At 39.4% G+C, this 9,895-nt stretch overlaps 1 pseudogene; it reads right to left on the bottom strand.

The window, feature by feature from the left end:
- Positions 1-1,660: 1,660 nt before the first annotated feature.
- On the bottom strand, positions 1,661-7,876 carry LOC148586409 (uncharacterized; annotated as a pseudogene).
- Between the last annotated feature and the right edge of the window lie 2,019 nt (positions 7,877-9,895).

The following is a 9,895-nucleotide window of genomic DNA, read 5'->3' as shown; positions in this document are numbered from 1 at the left end:
GCTATGGTGTCATTTTTCATTTACTACATTAGAAAAACATTAACGTTTTTGCATTTATCATGTCTTTGGAATGATAATGAATTGTTGTCTAAATTAATTAAGAGCCATCGCCATGTTTCGCTTACATTGTTTTTGTGTCGTGCGTTCTCTATAACTCTCTCTCTCTCTCTTTCTCTATGTATATATTTTGATCAAGACGCATTCAAGAACAACAGCAAACCATCATAGTTAATCAACTCTAAAACTTATATATATTGCTGTATGCTAGCTATGTTGCTGGCCGGTAGTGGTTGGCATACTTTTTGGCATCAATGGTATTATAGTTTTGCAATGAAAAATGCTACAGTTCTTTTTGGTGTTTTTTAGCATCAATCATATTATAGTTTTGCAATGAAAAATATTACAGTTCCTAATGGTGTTATTCTAATTCTAGGTAGATATTATTTACTAGAAAAGTTTACTGAAACATTTGTCTTTTGCAATCGAATTTCGCTCACAGTCACCACTGGTCATTGAAGCATTCAAGAGAGGGGGAGGACTAACCCTAAAATATATTATAGTAATTCTACAAAATAGTTTTACGAGCTAGGAGGACTAACCCTAAAATATATTATAGTAATTCTACAAAATAGTTTTACGAGCTAGCATACTTAATTAATGGGTTTTGTTCGCCTCACACATCTCAACAACAAATTAAGAAATTATGGGCCTGTAAACTATGAACAAAAGTGTTATATATGAAAGGCCAATGTTGGCCGAGAGATCTTTACATGTAGACTTTTATATAAAATATAAAATAATATAATATGAAAGAGAAAGAAAAGAGTGGAAGCAGATAGAGAAGAAAAAGATTAATGAAACGTTCACTACAAGAATCAAATTTTTTTGCAACGGACCATTAGTAACGTGTATATGGTGTTTACACGTTACTAAAGTGTAGTAACGTGTAAATGGTAACGTGTTTGACAGGTGGTGAAATTGGACGTAGCTACTGGAACTTTAGTAACGTGCCAGACTCTGACACGTTACCATTTGGTAACGTGTTAGGTTCTGACACGTTAAAAAAAATGGTAACGTGGTAACACGTTACAATTTGGTAACGTGTTGCCACGTTACTCTTTTGTAACGTGTTGCCACGTTACCATTTGGTAACGTGGCTTAGTATGCCACGTTACCAAATGGTAACGTGGTGCCACGTTACCATTTGGTAACGTGGCACACTATGCCACGTTACCAAATGCTAACGTGGCTTAGTATGCCACGTTACCAAATTTGACAGGGAAAATTTTTTTTTTTTTTAAATTTTTTCCGCTCGTTACCTAATATACGATCAATCCAACATCCACAATCCAAAATCCAATATTCGATCAATCCAACATCCACAATCCAAAATCCAATATTCGATCAATCCAACATCCACAATCCAAATACAATAGCCACAATCAATCCAACATCAAGTATATATAGCCACAATCCACAATCCAACATCAAGTATATATAGCCACAATCCAACATCAAGTATATATAGCCACAATCCAACATCAAATATAGTCGATCTACCACAATCCAACTACCATAATTAATCCAACACTAACCAAACACTACAACTAAGATTATACACAAATACAAAATCCAAAAGACTAACTGCAAATGTGCAACGTTATACAAATATACATGTAAGGTTATACACTACTCCGACCATAGCCGAGTGAACATCATGACCATTATCTCCCGACATCTCCGCACTAACTGCAAATAATAAAACAAGCAATCAATTAGTTAGTTAATTGACATTTGTGATATAATATTATCAACTCCTTATAGGTAAGCAATGTCCAAGTAAGTGAGAAAACAATCGAATAATTGTCACATACACAATATCGACATACATATTTGGACGACCTATGCATATATTTGCACGACATACATAAACACATATACATTTATTTAATGAGGTGTCTTCAACAAATATAAACTTACTAACTATGCAGATATAGTAAATTATTTTGAGTTAAATATATATATATATATATATATACTTACGGGGTGCCTAAACGACGGGTATAATGTTGAGACAAACGAGACTTCTGTCCAACCGGCGTCTTGTGTTGGATTTCATTGTGATCATCGTCCTCAGCTTCTACTCTTACGTCATCTACACATGCATATATATTACGTTGCAATTGTGTTATATACAATTGTGTTAGATACGAACAAAGTTTATTTACCAAACAAAATTACTTGCCCTTAAAATGATATTCATCTCGTAAAATAATCGTGTTACTCAAATAGAAATAAAAAAAATATATTGTTACCTGATCGACTATCAACTGAGGATCTCGCAATCACTCGGGCAAGTGACTCTGCATCTTGCAGATTCCTGATCGTCGTCACCTCCGGCTCCGACCCCACACGTCTCGACCCCTCAAGGCTACGAATCCGCTCCTCATGCGCCGCCATCTGAGCAGCCATCTGAGCAGACATCTGCTCAGCCATCTGCTGAGTCACCTGCTGAGTCACCCGCGCGGTCACCGCCGCAGTAATCTCCTCACTCTGCTGCCCTAGCCTCGCATCCATTTGCTCTCTGTGCTTCTCCCTCTCGGCTTCAATGGCTCTTTCGAATTCTTCACGCGAGACCATTAGACCACCACGGTTCTGCGACCGTGTTTGGGATGGTGTATAATATGAGTGGATTGTGCCGCGCGCAGGCAAAATATTCTTACTTACCCCTCGGACACGACCTGCATACTCAGGCTTATTGTCGTGCGCCTGAGCATAAGCATCATCCGGTGTCCACCTTATCGTCCCATGTGGCCCTTCTACCTGTTCCGCAGGGTCATTCTCCAATAACTCTTCCATTCGAGCCTGTACACGATCATTGTTATATATATAATTTTGAAGACTCAAAAAGTTAATTATTACATAAATAAACATTCATAAGAAGGTGTCTGCAACTTACAATCCTCGCTGCGACTACCGGATTTGGGCAGCTACCATCTGCCTTTTTATGGCTCTTGATATAAGTTTTCGCTCGCGTAGGAGACTTGCCCGTACTAAGCATCCGCAATAAGTTCAAACCACCAATGAAATATATGTTATATATATATATATATATATATATAGTACGAAATATATGAAATATATAAATATGTTATGGTCAGTTAGAATAATACTTCCTCATGTGCCAGCCTTGCAAGGCTCTTCGAGCCGATGTAGTGTGGTATTTGATTTTGTGCTCGTATCTCTTTCATGTGCGCACAGAGAGCCTACGAACACAACATATGTACGTTATTAATAACTAAACCATCGAACAATTTTAACTAACAAAACACAAATATTTTTAAGTGACTTACTTGATAAGCGGGATCGCACCATTTTCCCAACAATATTTCAACGTCTGCGGGGTTGTACTTTGAAATGGTCTGGGCCATCCTTGCCGACACTGTCCCAGGAGTGTCGTCGCTCTGAATCCTGAGCTTCTTTCTTAAATTGTGCCTCAAAAGCTTCTGCTTCTCGCCCATGTCCCTGAAAGCGTCCTTCTTAATTGCCGTCATATCCGACCCAGGCATGATGTAAAAGTAACGCTGCATCAATTAAAAACTAGGGTATTAAAACGCTTATTGCCTAAAATAAATTTAATATAGAAGTGGTACATATCATAAATTAGTTAATAACACCTAATCTACACTTACCATCAAAGACTGAAACAAATCCTCCTTGCATTGTTCTGGTACATCATCCCAGTTGTCGGATAGCCTAATAAAGGTCCCGGCCTTGCACGCTTTGCCAGTCATCTGTCTAAACTTTTTGCCGCTTTGTCCTACAGGCTGCCACGCCCCATTATACTCCATAACGACCCTTTTTCCTTCGGGAATGTCCCACAACTTATGCGAGTCACTTACGATCAACACTTCAAAGTTGTTCTCGCTATCTGCAATGATGAAGTATATATTAACACACAAATGATCACACATATATTATTTAAATTGATATAGTAATTAACTACATGTACCATCATGCGTAAATATGTGCATATTTAAGGTTCGGACTAGCATGCATACATACCTATCGTGCGAACCTCGTCAATCTCCAATGCAGGCCAAGCAGGGTCATTGTGCTGTTCATTGTCCGCGCCACCTGTACCATCATCCATGTCATTAGCGGCCTGTGCCTCAGTATCATCCACAGGTGTGCTGCTGTGTGACGGCGGATCGAAATAGCCGTTCGGTAATAAACCCATTTGTGTGAATCTGGGTGGCGGGGATAGCATATGCGGGGATGCGTTTGAGTCGCGGGGATTAGGCTCATATCTCTGATACCCTAGCTGGGTAAGCCCCGTCGGACGGGATGGGTCAAGAAAAGCCGTGATATGATCAATCGAAGAGCCAGGAATGTCGTAGTCATAGTCGCCTCCCGCATGTGTATGCCCTTCCACATGTTGTGGAAGTATGGGTCGATACCCTGATTGCTGCTGAAGAAGCATAGCAGCTTCCTGCGCCTCACTATCGGTAAAGTCATGCTGCAATCTTGACCCAGAAGATTGTGCCCTCCGCCCTCTTGACTTCCCTCGAGCACTCATTCCAACCTGCAAAATACAGCACACACTCAATTAGTTATGTGTATAGTGCATAGTGTAACCAAACTTCACCACAAAGTCGTAAGAAAAATTGACAATTAATGTACAAATAAATAACAAACCAATCAATGTACAATATTTAATTCAAAACGTTTGACATACGCCTCAATTGGTGCAAAGCCGGGTCGGACATATTGGATGTCATCATGCGGATCGCACAACTGATTATTATTTAAAGTGAGTGGCTCACTCTCGTGATAGTTGGCATGATCATCATCAGGCGCTTGGCCCTGACCAACATCGTATATGTTTCTTGGTTTAGTCCTCACCGCACAAGCCCAATCTGGATTCCTTTCATCTTTGACATAAAAAACTTGTTCCACTTGGGAAACTAGAACATACGGTTCATCACTAATCAGCTCCCCCTTATGGACAAGATTTTTGAAGTTGACAAGTGTTATGCCATACTCGTCGACCTTGTATCCTCTGTCCCTTGTGGTGTCCGCCCAATCACACTTGAACATAACATACTTTGTCCTGTCGTAATACTCCACCTCGAGTATTTGAGTTACCTTCCCATAGTATGTTTCGCCATCAACAGTCGGCACACACACGCCACTATTCTGAGACCGCTTTCCAATATCATGTTCGACAGTACGAAAAAACTTGCCATTGACCACATATTTGTTATATTGGACTGCTGAAACCATCGGCCCTCTACAATGCATTACTAGTTTGTCACCCATATCCTTCCTGCGTCGATCGTCCGAACAATCGACCTACGAGTCATATACAACGACGAAGTGTAATTAGTGCAATGAGGAAACATTATGAAATTCAGTAGGTGTGCATGACATTAGTCTTACGTAGTCACGGTACCAATCGCAGAATTGGTCAAAATGTTGAGTTTCCAACTGATCGTCCGTCATTCGCCCCCCATTTGTGGTTTGTATTATGGAATCCTTGTGCATCCTATATTTTGAAATGAAATCAATTAAACTTAATTCACAACGAACGTTGTTGCGAGATATGAGCATACATATCTTTATTACACAATACTCATGTCCGCAATTGGAGGAAGTCATCCGTGTTAAACAGAATGTAACTGTGAATCTGTGTCAACGTGAGTCGGTCGAGGACGACTCGGGCTCCAGCCCCTTTAGGCCCATCCGGGTTTCGTTGCGGCCTATTGTGAAATGTCGGTGCATTCTCTAAATACATCGAACAGAACGTCACTAACTCGGTTGCTATGTAGCCCTCCGCAATGCAGCCCTCAGGAGCCGCTTTATTGCGAACACTAGATTTGAACACCCCGAGACTCCTACATATCAAAACTAGTCAATTATTACATCTAATAGTTGTTTTTAAATAAATAAATGTCAAAGAAATTTTAGTTTTAATCTTTTAGGGAAAATGTTACCTCTCTGCCGGATACATCCACCTATACTGTACCGGTCCACCGAGTCGGCATTCACGAACAAGATGCACCACAACATGAACCATGCTGGTGAAAAAACTGGGGGGAAATATCTGTTCCATCTTACACAGAGTGATATAGATGCCAGACTCAAGTCGGGCCATATCCTCTTGGGTCAACGCCGTTGAACATATGCCCCTGAAGAATGCAGACATCTCAACCAGCGGTCTAACCACGTTACCAGGCAGTGATCCACGCAATGCAATCGGAAGAAGTTGTTGCATCAATACGTGATTGTCATGACTCTTCAAACCTGTTATCGTCCGGTCCTTAAGTTTTGCACATCTAGAAATATTCGAGGCATATCCGTCTGGCACCCTGACATTTCGAAGCACTTTTAGGAAACTAGTTTTATCCTCTTTCGACATCGTGTAGCTTCCATGAGGCATATAGATTCTCCCATTATCATCTGTGAAAGGATGAAGTGCTGATCTCAAACCCATTTCTTGCAAGTCTTTACGAGCTTGAAGGCTGTCCTTCGTTTTCCCCTTAATGTCGAGTATTGTGCCGATTATATTGTCCATCACATTTTTCTCTATGTGCATGACATCAAGGTTGTGCCGCAATAAATTATCCTTCCAATATGGCAAACGGAAAAAAATGCTTTTCTTCTTCCACAATATATTATCAGTCCTCTTCCTCTTTGCATGTGAATTTTCAATGTTAACTGACTTACCGGCGCTCTCATCTCCAAATACCATATCTTCTAACTGTTTTAGGATTTCATCTCCATCCGGCACATCGGGGGCACATTCTAATTCTTGGTTACCGTCAAATGTATTTTTATTCCGCCTCCACGGATGATCCATGGGTAAGTATCGCTTATGCCCCATAAAGCAAAACTTTTTTCCGTGTTTTAACCGTCTAGACCTTGTTGCATGCATACAGCAAGGGCATGCCTTTCTACCTCTTGTAGACCACCCAGACAAGTCCGCGTATGCCGGAAAGTCATTAATTGTCCACATCAGCTGTGCTCGGAGCATGAAATTCTTTTTCAACGAGGCATCAAATGTTCGTACCCCCACACTCCATAGTTCCTGCAATTCTTCAATTAACGGTTGCATGTAGACATCTATCTCCATCCCAGCTAAACTTGGGCCTAGAATAATCAGAAATAATATGAAAGACGTTTGTTTCATGCACATCCAAGGAGGCAGGTTGTACGGTACAAGCATTACAGGCCAAATACTGTGGGATGTGCTCATGTTCCCAAAAGGATTAAATCCATCCGAGGCTAGGCCAAGTCTTAAGTTCCTACTGTCCATTGCAAACTCCGGATGTAAATTGTCAAATGACTTCCATGCTTCGCCGGCGGCTGGATGCCTCAATACGCCGTCCTTAGTGCGGCCTTCTGCATGCCACCTCATATGGGATGCAGTATGCTCGGACATAAAAAGCCTCTGTAGTCGTGGTATGATGGGAAACCACCGCAAAACCTTGACCGGACGTCTCTTACTCGACGTTAAGGGGTGGCCATCCTCGTCCAAATGAATTTCATCATTCCACTTAGATTTACCACATTTGACACATGAATCTAAGTCCTTATTGCCCTTCCAGAAGAACATACAATCATTGCGACATGCCGGAATCTTCTCATACCCGAGTCCCATGTCCCTTAGAAACCGTTTGGCCTCATATGTATTCATTGGCAGAGCTCCATCATCTACAGGCAGCAACTGATTGATTAGCTCGAGGAAACACGAGAATATCGTATTACTAACTCCACCCACACACTTCAAATTATACAGATGTACAGTAGCACTTAGCTTGCTATGTTTGGTCTTATCATGAAGCGGTTTGTCTGCCTCTTTAAGCAATTCTTCGTACTTTTGTACGTCATCTCCATCGGCTTCGTCATGCACAATGTTTTCTTCCTCTCCGTGCACCTCAACCCGATACTCACTATTGTCATTTCTAACTTCGTGCATGCCTAATGCATCACGCAACATGGCGTGCATATTTCCACCCTGTTCAGTGCTTGCACCCGCAGCTGTTGCCGGACGTGATGAATTCGAGCCATCAACGGGAGCTCTAACAGGCCTCTCGCCATGATAAATCCAGTACGTGTATTGGGGCTACATTCCTTTCCCCCCTGTCAAGTGGTCGTATACCAAATTTGGAGGGTGTCTCCTGTTACAGCGACATGTCTTACAGGGGCACAGAATAAGTTTGTCTGGAGTGTCACAGTTCCCAACTGCGAAGTCCACAAACGCTCTACATCCGTCTCTGTATTCCTTTGTACCCCTAGACTTCTTCATCCAACTCTTATCCATAGTGTTACTACGTACATTACAAACATAAATATGTAAGAATTCCGCTAAACTTAAACATAAATATGAAAGAATTACGCTAAATTAGGGCCAATGGAGACCCTAACAGTGAATAAGTAAAACTAGGTTCATTACTTTTTTTGTTATTCTTTTCTTTCCTTGTTATTTTTTTGTCTTGGTTAAAATTTATATGAAGTAAATTTCTAAACCTTAAACCACATTATAATACAAAATTAAAACCATTTGTCATGGGTACCGTACTTAAAAAAAGACATCTACGTTCGTTGTTTATTTAATAACATGTACTCTAATATAAAGTTGTAAAACCTAAACCAAATTATATTAAACAAATTGAAAAGGTTGTAATTTCTTAGGGGACTCTAAATAAAATAAATTTAAGTTATGTTTTTGTCGCAATTATTTAAAAAATAAATAAAGTTACATAATTTCAACTTCATATGGAGACCCTAAATAAAATTCATCTAACTAGCTACCTAGGTAGGTTTGTTTTTTCTTTTATTTTTTAGCATTATGTATTGTTTATTATTATTTTCTTTTATTTTTTTGCATTATGTATTGTTCATTATTATTTGTATCAAATTTTTCAGAGAATAATTCAAACTAAATGATCATTTATATAATAAAAAAAAACAACCCCTATATTTGTTTTTTCTTTTCTTTCTTAGCTAGGTTTGTAAAACATACACCAAAATAAAAAATAAAAAAAATTTAGCCAATTTCAAACTACTTACCTAAAGACGTGTCTATAAATATTTTGCATGCATGGCTATATTGAACAATCCTACATTTCTACGTACAAACATAAAACACTAAAAGCAATATATAATTCAACCAAATTAATAAGTTAATTAGCTAACAAAATAAATTGAACATATACATATACAATATTCTATAAACTCATACATTACAAGAATCAAATTTATATACATATACAAAATTGGAAATATGCATTACTGTAAAGAAAATTAAAAACTATCAATATATATTTTCAAAAAATATATATATATATACATATATACCTGATCGATTGACGCAAAAAACGTGAGATAGAGGTGAGTTGGCGGCCGGAGATGAGCTCGCCGGCGGCGAGAGAAGACGGTGGTGATGAGGTGGTGGCCTGCTTCCAAAATCCGAAAAAGAAGCTGGAAAATGGGAGAGAAATATTGATGAAATGTGGCTGGAAAATGTTAGAAGAAGAGAGAAAATTTTGACTAGGGAGGTAGAAGAAGCTGCACTGCGCGGGGAGAAGAAGCTGCAGATCGAAGGCCAGGGGAAAAACCAGGAGAGAAGGAGAAGAAGGAAAAAAAAAAAGAAAAGCTGATGAGCTGCGTATGCATGGTCCCGAGGCAGGTAGTGACGTGCCACATAGGCACGTTACTACAAGAGTAACGTGCCACATGTTGCACGTTACTCTTTTGTAACGTGCCTATGTGGCACGTTACCCTTTTGTAACGTGCCTATGTGGCACGTTACAATTTGTATACAATGTATTAATTTATATATATATATATATATATATATATATATATATATATATATATATATATGTCA

This window comes from Corylus avellana, chromosome 4, assembly GCF_965113065.1.
Source record: "Corylus avellana chromosome 4, dhCorAvel1.hap1.2, whole genome shotgun sequence".
NCBI classification, from domain to species: Eukaryota; Viridiplantae; Streptophyta; class Magnoliopsida; order Fagales; family Betulaceae; genus Corylus; species Corylus avellana.
This window is presented reverse-complemented; position numbering and strand designations above follow the sequence as displayed.